This window comes from Hylobates moloch, unplaced genomic scaffold, assembly GCF_009828535.3.
Source record: "Hylobates moloch isolate HMO894 unplaced genomic scaffold, HMol_V3 SCAFFOLD_4, whole genome shotgun sequence".
Taxonomy (NCBI): domain Eukaryota; kingdom Metazoa; phylum Chordata; class Mammalia; order Primates; family Hylobatidae; genus Hylobates; species Hylobates moloch.
Window position 1 is genome coordinate 84,082,696 of NW_026652279.1, and position 13,818 is coordinate 84,096,513.

Below are 13,818 nucleotides of genomic sequence, written 5' to 3' on the forward strand. Positions count from 1 at the left end.
GATGAACCCCCTTCTCTTGCAGGCTCAATCTCCATGCTTGGGGTTTCTGGGCTGCCCAGTTCTCTCCACTGTCACTTCAGGGACAGCTTAAAAGACCACAATCTGGTTTTATGCTGGGTATATGGCAAATGCAAAGAATTAGCTCTCTCTTGGGGTAAGGAAGCTGCCCTTCCTACCACTGTTTTATAGCCTGAGGGAGCTCATGTTAGGTCAAGACCTTATCATCTTTCAGAAAACGGATTTCAGTTTTGCCGTGGTTTTGAAGTCCTGAACCAAAATTTCACTGGCGGTTCTACCGAATCACAATCTCTGACTGAGTCTCTCCTTTCATGTGATTCCCATAACAGAATGTTTTGGTGGAAGTTCTGTTAAGCAGTAAAACCACAGCCAATCAAGAAATCACCGGGAAACATAAAGCAAAGTCTAGCTTTCCATTAACCAGGACAGTCAGCTTCTGTAAAATGGAGTGTCAACACTGCGCCTTCTGTCCTAAGCCAAGCATTTTCTCCTTCTTGGAACTCACCAGATCTTATTGTTCTTGAGTGTAATGGATTAACTGTCTATACTAACCTTGAGGAATACATGATAGGAATTATATCAGTGACAGACTAATGTTTAGGCAGGAAAAAGTCATCATTGTGCAGAAATATCCTGGTATGTAAATGAGAACGTACAGAAAAAAGCAGACTAAGACATACTCTAAATCAAAGGCCTGCCAAGAGTCAAGAGAATTCCGCGAACTGAGAAAGACTCCATGCCAGAAGCATGAGCCAGCGCTGCAGAGGTTATAATTTCTTTCTCTGCATCGTGTCCTCCGCATTATGCTCATATACGAGAAGGAAACTGAGATAGTGATTGGGCCATTTCATTTCTTAATTTAATTTTTAAAAACTTGAGCCCCAAGGTATCAATTCTGAGGACCTAATTAGTTTACTGGCAATAAAGTCCACATCCAGCCTAATCCTTAATATATAATCTGTAGCCCTTACTAGTGCCACTGTTTCCTGGTGTTTCTCACCCAGGATAATCTCAAACCCAACACGTAGCCGGGTGCAGAGGTGTCTGGGCCAGTGTAGAAAGATGACTTTGAGGTTAAGGCATGGTATTTAAGGTTCTGCTGCAAATGTTGTTTTAAACAAATCACCGTTCAACTACAACGGTACAATAATGCAAAAATAGCATCTGCCACGAAGAAAGTGCAGTGCTTTGAGAACTAGAAAAAGCAGTTAAATTTAAGGCCTTGCTTTACATTTTGGAGCCGCTATCGAGGCCTACTGGAGGTATGACTTTCCTGCACATGGGAGCGAGCTGAAAACTGCCCTGTGGCTTTATTCCACGTTCACCCCTGCAACAAATGCCTTTTCTGTGAGGAGCTACGGGCTGATGGAGAATCAGAGGTGGTTCTTCCTAAGTGGCGTTTCTGAGTGGGTTCCAGGAGTCCACAGTGACCTTAAGAGGCAGGCTACCTGGGGGGCAGCCAGGCCGTGAGACGAGAAAGTTGTACAGTAACATTGCTGTGTGCCCGTAAGTTTGTATCTTTTATTAGATTAGATAATATATCTCACATGCTGGGTTGTTAAGCAAATAAATATGCGTAAGGAAATTACTCCACATAATTATATGAGTCGTTTTAACCACCACTCAACCCCAGAGTGATTAGATTTTCTTCTGCCTATGCCAGTGCGGCCCAGTTGCTCTGTCACTGTCAATGGGGACAGGATCCGCTTACTCCAAAAAGCAAATCAGGAACAAACAGGGCAAGTGAGAGTCACTATCAGGGCCCGGAAACATGTGAGAAACAGCAGCTCAGAAGTGTCTCCAGACTGATGGGCTGGTGATCCTATATTCTTGTTGGGCTGACAACCCTTCTAAAGGCTTCGGGCTCCAGGTGCTGGCAAGAAATCTCAGAGGTGGGGTGGGAGAGAGAGACGCTAGGCGACCCACGCAGGCAAAGGGCTCCCACCCCACCCCGGGGCCCCTCCAGCAGGCCGGGATCGCCGGCAGGGGCTGAGCCTGGGGTCGCGCAGGGGGACCGAGAGGGCAGCCCGGGGCTGGGGGTGGGGAAGAGGCGGGAACCGAGCTGCGGGCCGCTGCGAGGAGTACTCCCCCGCCACCCCCACGCCGCGAGTTTCCGCGCACGTGGCCGTGGGGCGGGTCTCGCTCCCGCCCGCCGCCGGGCCCGCGCAGCCCCCTCCTCTGCGGCTCCCTGAACGGCCAGAGCGCGCGGCGGCAGGCGGGGGCGGGCCGCAAGCAGGGCTCCCTGGCCGCTTTCCAGGTCGGCGCACTAATACGGGCGAGGAGGCTTCGCGGCTCCAGTCTGACTGACGCCGGCTGGGGCCGCCGCCGCCGCCGCCGCCGCTGCAGCCGCTGTCTCGGTCCACGCCGCCGCCGGGCCCTGCAGGCGCTGGGCGCGCGCAGCCAGGCAGTGAGTGCGCGGCGCTTGGAGCGGGCGGCCCGGGGACCACCGCGGGGGCGGGGTGGGGGGCGCCGGACCCGGGTGGGGGAGGGATGAGTGGCACCGCGGGGACAGGTAAGACGTGCCCTCCCCGGCCGCGCGCTGCTTGTGTGCGTGCGTGTGAGCGCGTTGAGTGGAGGGCGAAGTTGTTCGTCCTCGGGGCAGCCTGGGAGGCTCCTCGGCGTGTGGCTGGGCTCTTGGCGCTGGCTGTCCCGGTGTTTCTTGGTGGAGCCTGTCTGGGGTGGGGTGGGCGCGGGGCCGGAGGGGACCGCTCCGGGGAGTTGGCTGCGGCGCCGCTCGCCTTCCTCGCGCCTGCATCCGCCCGCGCCGCGGGCCCCGGGACCTGTCAGGGGATGTTCGTCCCGCGGCGGGGGCGGGGGCGGCGGTCGGGTCGGAGCTGGGGCTCAGGGCGTGGGCAGGGACCGGGAGAGGCGCCTGAGGAGTCGCTTGCTGTAGCTGGAGAGCGGGGACAGCGGACAGAGGGGGCGGCGGGGGTCGTCATTGTGACTCTTAGGGGACCACTTTTAAACTTGCCAGTGCCGAATTGGCCTCACTTGCCTTCTGTTTCATAGGCTTTTTGCTTTGTTTACCTTTGAGGCATGCGAAGTGAGAACAAAAAAGTTAGGAATGTTGTTCAAGTGTCTCCGGGCTGGCGCTTGGACCGTGTCGGAGCCGGGGCGTTTGTCTTTTCCTTGGCCCGCCCCTCGGTGCCAGCTCTCCGCAGAGGGGAGGGGGCGAGGTGGGGAGCAGATACAGGAGACTGCCTGACGCCAGCTTTGTGATCGGAAGGAGGAGCGCTGGGAGAACGTTTTTATGGATGGCTGATCGCTGACAAGTCTTCCCGTTACTATTCCTTCCTCTTCCTGCCCTCGACCGTGGACATTTGAAGTGATAGTTTGGAAATACTACGTTGACTTATTTCTGGGCTGGAGTGGGTACTCCTGAGAACTAACCTACAAATGATACAAATCAAGTTTGGGGATAACATTGTGTGTAAATTCTTTACCCAGTAGTTCACAGTGAGAAGCACACCCACAGGGCACTGTGGAGTGCTTTGGATGGATCCAGTTTAGTAGTACCATTTCGGTGGCTTGCCACATTTCTCGCATGATCTTGTGGAAATGTAGGTTAGCAAGGAGCGTGGAGGCTGAGCGTAAAGTCGTGAGGCATTTAATGATGCTGCCTCCTAAGCAGTAACTGAGCGGAACGTTTGTGGCACCCGTCTGGGAAAGTGAAATGTGACTACTACAAGCTTATCTCCTGCCTTAGCATTCCTCCAAGTGTGAGGGAATGCCTTTGGATGTTTACATTTTAAAAATAGTGATCTATATTTAAGAAGGCATTTAAAATAAAAGCCAAAGACATTCTCAACTCCAAATAGACAAAGATTCAATAAAAGAGTTTCCCTGTGCTTGTAGGAAAGCATCAGCACAATTTTAGACTGCTTTTAGGTTTGTGGTTATCCAAGAAGGAGGCTTCAGATAAGAAAAGGATGTGACGCTTTATAAATAAGGAGCATTTTAAATATAAGATGACAGAAATTTCAAGTACTGTATCCGAAAAACAACTTTTAGTGGTAATAGTCACCTTCACTGATGGCAAGACAGCTGTCTACCAGACAGCCTTTGGCCTCTTAATATATTCTGACACAACCAACTCCCATTTTTATGCTTGACTGGTTATCTTTGTCAGAGCTGTTTTATGCTTGAGCTCTGTGGTTTCAAACTATGCTTAAGAGAATGCCAACATACTCTTGATCTGAACAAACTCATGTTTATCAGTGCAGTGTTTACTGAAAATCAAAGACGTAAACAAATTTTGGGTTAAACCTCTAAGTACTTTAGAATTGCCACATGGTTGTCATCAGCCTTTCAAAGTCAACATGAACTATTTGGCTTTTCTCCTTTAAAAATTTTTTTTAACTTATATATTCCTAGTTAATGAGTAATCAGAAAATATTCACAGATGTCAACTCTTGCATCTCTGATTGCCCAAGACATGGATGAGAAAGAAGAGTTTTGTTTTGTTTTTTAAATGAAACATTACTAAAGATATCCATAAGTAATAAACAACTGGTACCCTATCTTTACTAATCATGTGGTCAGTTGGAGGGAAAAAAGCCTGTCCAGAAATTGTTTCATAAAGATGAAAATATTCAATGTCAGTATGAAAATACTCAATATATTTTCCAAATAGTTTAATTCTGATTAATGAGAGTGCACTATGCATTGCCAAACTGGGGGATGATGTTTCGTAAGTGATCACTGTAGCATTAAGGTAACTAGTTTATATCTGACATTCCCTCTCTAATAAATAGGACAGCAGTTTCATCATGTTCTGCTTTAATATGTGGGAAATAATCCTTATCCACAGGATGTACTCTGATTTTAAGGAAGGTAAAGGTTATGACAAATATGTGGTTTTTCTGATTTGCCAGACATACTATGCTAAATTTTAAAGCTTTAACAAAGCGTAGTGCAGACTTTCTGTATATTGTTTTGGACACTTAGGAGTTAAAAAACGGGAAACTGTCCGGAATAAAACAGTAAATATAGTAGTATGTCGAAACCATGAATCTTCTCAAATAGTTGTAATTCTAGGCTGTTGGATTTATATTTCCTTGGTTACTGTTGCTAGTGAGTTGAAAAGTTATTCTAAAGCAAAAAAAAAAAAAAATGCAAACAGTAAGTGCATAAGTACTTATAATACTGTGAGCATTTTCACAATGTTTCATATTATCCTGGTGAATGTCCATGTCCTAAGTAAGGACATTAGAAAAATAAACAATTATCCCCTGGTAATAAACTAACCTTTTAAAATAAATATTCCGGTAAATTTTGTCTCTTAAGAAACTTGTGTCAACTAAAGTTGTTAGGATTTCAAGATATCATCTGTTAGCATTAGAAGTCATTATACCCATGAAAACTGGATGTTCTTCTTGCCTGGTGGTCTTCATCCTAACACTTCCTACCCCAAAACCATGAGGGACACCTCGGCCACACTTGCCTGACTTGTATTCTGCTCTCCTTTGGTGTCGGCCTCCTTTTGTGTTAGGCTGACCCAAGACCACTTTTCCAGGCTTATCTTCCCGGTCTTTCCCTATTTTATGCTGCAGTTAAAATAGCGAATGCTAGTTTCCATGCATACCCTGGCGTTCCCCTCCTGTGCACCTTTACCCCACGCTGAGGCCTTCCCAGCTTCCCCACCTCCCACAGGATCCTCAAATGTGACTACTTCATCTTGTATGCCCTGTTCAGGCGCTGCCTTCACGGCACTTTCTGTGATGACCCTGGTCCCAGGTATGTCCTCCTTCGAACTCCTGTGGCTCTTCGCCTTTTCAACTCTTAGCTGTTTTGTATTGAGTTACTGATAGACTAATTTATTTCTTCCCCTCAGACCATCCTTACAAGATGCAGGAAGGAAGGGACTGTTTCATCTACCTTTTTTATTCTCTGAATGCTGACCACAGTGCCCTTTATAGTACTCTATCAATAAATAACAAATACATGACACATTTTTTTTCACTGAACCCATGGTCCCTCTTGAAATAAAATCTGTAAAAGCATTTCACCCGTAGGATAAAGTCTATCTTTCAAGAAGCTGGTGTTGAATCTGAGCTGAGGACTAGTTAAGAGGCCTGAAATCCTCTCAGCCCAGTTGACAGCCACCTTTTCCTGAATGTTGTGGCTGGGCATTACAGTCAGGAAAGCGTCTATGATACTCTTATTGCATTAGCAATTTTCCATATCAGATTCACTAAATACACAATGGAAGCCATTTAGTAGAAAAACAGATTTTAATGTGATATGGCTACCACAATGAAACACTAATGTGATTCCACAGAAAATTGCTAACACGATATGCTGATTCCTCCCCCCACCATAGCCGCATAAAAATTGATACTGTTTTTAGTGTATGTGTTTCAAACTATGCTCACAAAAGAAAAGCAGACTGTTACTGAGATGAGCTGCTGCTTTGTTCACGTTGGATGTATAAAGGGTCTTGTTATCAGCCTGGTCAGAGGCTGAATCTCCCTTCTGTGCTTTGGTCATTCTATTATCGAACAATACTAACTCATTTTAAAATATATCATGTTCTGTGTAATGATCCAGTATTAAAGTTAGTATGATATCAAAAAATAGAATTTGCTTATAAATGTCATGCCCGTATAATATATTCAATTGTACTGTTTTAATTGGGAAGCTCTAATCAACTCAAAACGCATTTTTCAAGAATCAAAACGACTCCAATATAAAATTTAAATTCAGAATTTAAAATAAAATGCATAAATATTAAGATGGATTCTATATGTGTGTGCACAAGGCTGTAACACTTTAGAAGTCATAAGCACTGAAGAGATTATGGTTCTTCCCCCTCATTCCCAGCCCACATTTAATTCAAAGAAAAAAGTTTAACCCAAAGAATAATTGTAAAGGAGACCTGTGTAGTTCTGATTTTTTCCTATAATGACAATTTCCAATTCCTCTTTTTTAGATATGAAATATCAAAATCTTCTCTCTCTCTCTGTCTCATTCTTTGGTACTCTGATTAGCTGATTCACTGGTGGGGATTATTTTTATGTGAATTTTCCCTTGGGGAAATTTAATACTTAATATCTGATCACTTCCTTTTCTTTTTCATATTTAATTCTGAGGGACTATAAATAGAAAGCATGTACTCCTCAGTCCCGAGGAGAGTTTGGTGCTGCAGTTGTGAAAAGCAATCTTCAGTTTACAAGCGCTGGGAGTGCCAAGGATGCCCATTCATTCTAGGACTCCAGTTGCCAGTTTTCTATCACTGAACAAAGGAATCTGGATAGCATACATGTGGTTTTGGGGCCACTCAAACGTGTTGGTGACATTGGGGATTCTGAGTTGAGGATTCCGACGACTTAGAGTTTGCAAGTAGTAGAAGTGTGAACACTGTGAGGTAGCCACGTCCTGAACTCACTGACCCCGAGAGCGCATCCCTAGATAGACTGGGCCATTTGCCTTAAATCACTGCTTTAATCTACGGAATATCTTCTTCCCTACAGCCTATTTTTTACTTTTAATCTGTTAAAGTGCTTAGAAGCCTATCAAATACAGATCTACTTTGGTTACTGTTTATTTTGATTTGTTTTCACAAAACGCAGTAATTGTGCAATGGTTAATGTCATTCTAAAGGATTTTGTCCTAAGTACTTGTGGGCTATGGAAAGCTTACAGCAGATTTGCAAGTCTTTTTTAAGAAGCATTTGATGGATGGTAGCGTTCAACTGAAGTGCCAGGAGTTGCTTTCTGAATTCTTGTATCTAAATTTAACTGACTTGGTAGTACCACGTTTCGGGAATTAATGGTAACGCAGAAAGGGATTCACAGATTCCATCAGTTTCCCACTTTGTGGCAGAGTATTTGACATCTCTTATCAGTACACTTCATCATAAGTTCATGAATTCATCTTGCTCTTTTCTTTGCTGAGAATCACAATGAGAGAATTGGAGTTTGGCTGAGAGGAGGAGTGAGGAAGGAAGAAGGAAGAGTAAGTCTTTTTTTTTTTTTTTTTTTTTTGAGAAGGAGTCTTGCTCTGTCACCCAGGCTGGAGTGCAGTGGCGCAATCTCCGCTCGGCTGACTGCAAGCTCTGCCTCCCGGGTTCCCGCCATTCTCCTGCCTCAGCCTCCCAAGTAGCTGGGACTACAGTCACCTACCACCATGCCCGGCTAATTTTTTGTATTTTTAGTAGAGACGGGGTTTCACCGTGTTAGCCAGGATGGTCTCAATCTCCTGACCTCGTGATCCACCCGCCTCAGCCTCCTAAAGTGCTGGGATTACAGGCGTGAGCCATCGTGCCCGGCCCAAGAGTAAGTCATTTTAAGGCTTGGGCAGTAGCACTGTTGAGAAGTTTGAGGCATCTAAGTGTGGAAAGAGGGTGTTGCAGAAAGCAGATTGGCAGATGCCAAAGGTACACATCACGTATTTGAATTAGTGTTAGTAGTATGAAAGGCACCTGCATTGTGAGTTAAGAGGATCCTGGTGAGCTGGCCAGGGAAGTACATCGGCACTCATGACATTGTTTCTAGCGGAAAGTGAATTCCAGTTTTCAAATCACTACGCAGGATTGAACACAACTTGTTCATAAAGCAGGACCACCAGTGATTGATGATATGGGTGATTATTATTAATGACATAAGTGATTATTAGAAGCCAAGAATGGTGATAATGAATGTGGAAGATGAAAAATGTGTTAAGCTACAAAGATTTCTTTGTTTTCTAGTGGAAGTAGAATTTTATTTTTAGGAATAGGAGTTGAATAAAATATTTGTCAAAGACAAACATTTATGGACATAAATGTTTCCCTTTCAGCTTATTGACTATATGTTTACACAAAGCAGTCATTAGGTGTTGACTGTGTTTGCAAATAATGACAAGTTGGTATTATTTCAAAGGAGTGGCAGTTTTACCTGCTTTCTATTGTCATTGCATCTAATTTTTTTACAAGATATTCTAAATACACTTTATTTTTTTAAAGTTGTACTGATTATATCTTGGGGTTTTAAAGTGTTGCAATTTTGTGGGTGTAACAATCACTTTAGAAGGTGGAACTTGTAAATTTATGGGGCTTATATAGGATATTCATTCAGCCATTATTTACTCTGCCTATTGTATCTACACTGCCTATAAGGCCCCAAAACAGGCCCTGGGGACTACACAACGAAATAAAGTGACAAAAATAAAATCCCAGTCTCCAGGATTTCATAGCATAGTTAGTGTGAAAGAGATCAAGAAAGCAAATATTAAAATATTTCTCCAATAGTAAGATGTCTTACCTCCCCAAACTGTAATCTATTTGGGTTTATTTCTCTATTCAGCTGGCCTTGTGAGTCAGCAGTTTCTGCATCAACAGATTCAACCAACCACAAATGAAAATTATTGGAGAAAAAATTAAAAATAACACAAAAAATAAGATATAAAAACGATTTACATAGAATTTACCGTATAGTAGGTATTATAAGTAAGCTAAGATGATTTAAAGTGTAAGGGAGGATGTGGTAGGTTATATGCAAATATATCATTTTATACAATGGACTTGAGCATCCTTGGATTTTGGCATCTGTGGGGATTCTGGACTGAATCCCCCATAGATACCTGGGGATGACTGTATCTTCCCTGATTAGACTTCCGTATTTTCTGTGTGTGAATTTTTAGTTAGTCTTGTCAAGGATAATGAGAATGATCCCATTTGGGATTTGGGAGGTAAACTATAAGGTAGAGGTAAAATAGAAGACATAAACGGGAAGAGGTTCTTTCAGTAAGTCCTCATGAGAACTTAGAGATGCTAAGAACATCCCTAGGCCGTGGAATTTCACTACTTACTGAGTCTGTCAGGAGAAGGACCCAGCCTTTGTACAGTTTCCTCCTGTTTTTCCCTGCTACCCTTTACTGGTTCAAGGGTGAGTTTGCATGGCTGGTCCTCTAGGAAACGCCACCCAACCCTTTTAGCCAGCCAGGGGCCTCCAGACCACTTTGAGTACACTCCTGTAGTAACTGTTGTAATAGTGTACCTATTACTTGCCTGATAATAATATGTTTAGATTGCTGTCTCAATAGTATTATAGAGGAAAGGGACCATGTCTTATCTTGAAATATGCAGCTGCTAGGGTAGTGTCCACTTCATTGTTGACACTTGAACCACTCCACCTTTCACTTACCTAAATATGTTGGGTTTTCAACAACCCCACCTTTCTCTTCCCTAAATAGGTTGGTTTTTGTAGGGTAAGGTGGAAGGAAGGGCAAGGAATTTGGATTTAATCTGTAGGCAAAGGAGAACTATTCAGTTTTAACCCATAGTCAAGATAACTCTTAAATGGTTTGCACAGAAGAATCACATAATCAAAGGGGTATTTGGAAGAGTGAAAGCAAATTCAAGTGGTGTGCATGCTTTTAAATGGCCACAACTCCTCACTAAGCAGTTGACACGCCATCTCCACTGCTTCATGCTTCTCTTTAGCAAATAGAAATCTGAGCTTCCCCGACTGGGCGTGGTGGCTCACACCTGCAATCCCAGCACTTTGGGAGGCTGAGGCGGGCGGATCACCTGAGGTTGGGAGTTCAAGACCAGCCTGACCAACATGGAGAAACCCCCATCTCTACTAAAAATACAAAATTAGCTGGGTGTGGTGGCGCATGCCTGTAATCCCAGCTACTGGGGAGGCTGAGGCAGGATAATCGCTTGAACCCGGGAGGCAGAGGTTGCAGTGACTGAGATCGTGCCATTGTACTCCATCCTGGGAAACAAGAGCGAAACTCTGTCTCAAAAAAAAAAAAAAAAATGAGCTTCCCTGAACAGCAGTTCATAACATGGCTTGTTTGTGATTCTTCATCAGTTTATGAACTCCACCCCCCCAGGCAGCCTTTGGCTGGGAAACAGCCTTCCTCGAGACACACATCTATAAAATTTTAAAAATTGCCCACACATCATTAAAAATATATATATATTAAAAAGCTTATTTATAGCCATTTAATACTTTGCAAGTATTCAGACAGGTTATGCTCTATATAATATTACCTTAAGTAGATAGACTATGCACAGGAAGTAGGGAATGCATTATATAATTCTGTCTTTCAAGGAAATTTATTGTGTCGCATTAGTAAAGCAATGGGCTTTAGGTTAGAACTTCAATTAATTACATGGGGCTTAACGATACAATAGTTGGCCAGGTGCAGTGGCTCATGCCTGTAATCCCAGCACTTTGGGAGACCAAGGGGGGCAGATTGCTTGAGCCCAGGAGTTTGAGACCAGCCTGGATAACATAGTGAAAACCCTTCTATGAGAAAAATATTAAAAAAATTTAGCTGGTCTTGGTGGGGCGTGCCTGTAGTCCCAGATGCTCAGGAGGCTGCAGGAGGAGGATCTATTGAGCCTGGCAGGTTGAGGCTGCAGTGAGCCGTGATCACGCCACTGCACTCCATCCTGGGTGACAGAACAAGACCCTGTCTCAAAACAGTAATAATAATATTAATAATACAATAGTTAATGGTATTGATAAAACTGGATTTTACTTTCATTCATTCAACATTTATTGATGGCCTCCTGCATGCTAGGTAGGTAGTACAGACCACAATGTGGCTTGGCTTGTGGCCTGATAGGAGGCTAGGCATCTCTGGAGAAAACACTTAACCAAATCTGGGGATTCAAATGTGGTAAGTGCTGTTGTGAGTGACCAGCACGTTAGGTGCTGTGGAAGCCCAGAAGAGCAGCAGAGAGCTGATCAGTGCTGTTGCCTGGGGGCCTCCAGGGAAGGTTTCCAGGAAGTTGGCTTCTAGCTCTGTTTTGAAGAAGGAGCAGGAAAGATAGAGATGCACAGGGGCCTTCTGGGCAGGGAGGGAAGGAGTGATGAGCAAAGGGAGTGAAAAGAGATGAGGCTGGGAATGTAGTCTGGGGAGGCCAGATTGTGAACAGCCTCATTTGAAATTGATGTTACAGGCATCAACTCACAACCCCCACTTCATGATATTTAGTGGGCTTTTAAGTGTAAAATGTATGGATACAGGCTTAGAGTAGAAATTTGGGGGATTCACTCTTGGAGTTGTACATTCTGTGGGTTTGGACAAGTGTATCATGACATGTATCCACCATGGTAGTATCAGGCAGAGTCGTCCCATTGCCCTGCAAATTCTCTGTGGTCTGTGTTTTCATCCCTCCCTCTTCTCATATTCACTATGGTTCCATCTCTACATTCCAACATAGTGTATTTGAGGATCCTGGAGTCAATGGTGGTTACATTTTAGTTTAAAAAGTTTGTTTTTAGTTTTTTGGGCACCTTTTAACTGCCACAGTGAAGCCTACAGGAGGAATAAACAGAAGTATAGCTCCGTGTTGATAATATACAATAATATTATCTTAGTTTACGGTTTTCAAACTGCTTTCTCTCACATCCCCTCAGTACTTCTGCACAAAAGGTAGTGACTATTGTTTCCATTTTACAGAGGAGGAAACAGTATGGAAGTGACTAGTTACTTGAAGATGACAGTGACGGTACTAGCACTCAGACTGGAGTCTTCTCCATTCTTGTGTTTTATTTATTATATCATGTTCCCTCTTGCTTCTGGAAGCATTAAATTGTGGGCCCTTCCAAACTTAAATAATAAAATAACACATTTGTGGGGTGGCATACAGTGTTTCCAAGAATATGCTGACTCTATGTGTGTGTAAATTATATACAGTTTATTACATATGTGTAAAGAATGTAGGTCACGATACTGGAAACTTACACCATGGTCTCTACAAGGTAGTGTTGGCCTTCTCCTGTGTCACTGTTATGTTGGCTTACCATTGAAATGTTGAAATATGATCTTAATATTCAGACTATTACGTGGAAAAATATACAGCATTCTAAACCTGCCTTAAGTGACTCAAACTATTAGGCATGACCTTTAGACTCCCATCTTTGCTGCTTTAATGCCCATTCTACTTCCCTTTCACTACATAGCAAACAGGCAATGGAATAGTGGTTCTGTCTTCCAAAGAAGTGATAGCGAGCAACAATAAAAACTGTATCTAGTCTCTTTAATTTAAAAAATAATTCAAAATCTCCATTGAAACTTTAAAAATGATACCCAATCAACAGTAACATTCTAGCCAAAAACTCAAACTGTTATGAGTGGCCAAGAGAACTGTATCTCAGGGTATAAGTAAAGTAGACCAAGGCTTCCCAAGTGGCTTATTAAGTATAAATTCCAATGACATCTGCTTACCATAGCACTTCATTGCCATGAGCACAAGGCTGCCTGGTAAACCAAGAGTCTTCATTTGGGCCGCATATATCCCTTGTAGTCATGGCCTTCGGTTTCATGTGAAATTCAGTATGAATATAAAAAATCAAGCTGTTGTTGGAGAGTTTCTGATTTTACAGTGAGATTGTATGTGTTCTTTCTCCTCCCACCATAATTAGTTGTTTAGTTGCTAATTTGTTTTTATTTTCACTTCTTTTTTTTCCTTTTGACTATTTTATCAGATGAGACTCAAGCGATTATGATGTCACTTCCTCTGGGCCACAGTATACCAAATTCAGGAGTGATGATAATGTATTTTTAAAATGAACTTCAAATATTCTGATAGTTGTGTATTGTAAGGTAAATTCACTTAACCCAATAATATTTTTATGTAGTAGATTCTATTCCGTTATATTCCTATTCCAGGAGGGATCATAAAGTCAGTTTTATGAAAGAATGAATTTCAACGTTTGTGAACTTTTCAATTGATTTGAAGTCATGGAGACTCTGGGGTATTAGTAAAATTTAGCATGACAGAAATTTGTATTTCTGTCTTCTTTCAGAATGCCCACAGTTGTTGAATCTAGGAATGTTTGTTGTATTTAATTATTT

At 43.0% G+C, this 13,818-nt stretch overlaps 1 protein-coding gene across 2 annotated transcripts in view; it reads left to right on the forward strand.

Annotated features, from left to right (window-relative positions):
* The first annotated feature begins 2,311 nt into the window (after positions 1-2,311).
* Positions 2,312-13,818, forward strand: part of SMAD9 (SMAD family member 9) — an 80,494-nt gene continuing 68,987 nt past the window's right edge. For both annotated transcript variants that reach the window (XM_032150460.2, XM_032150461.2), the window contains exon 1: positions 2,312-2,425. The gene's annotated coding sequence lies outside the window, so the exon portion shown is untranslated. The remainder of the gene's footprint in view (positions 2,426-13,818) is intronic.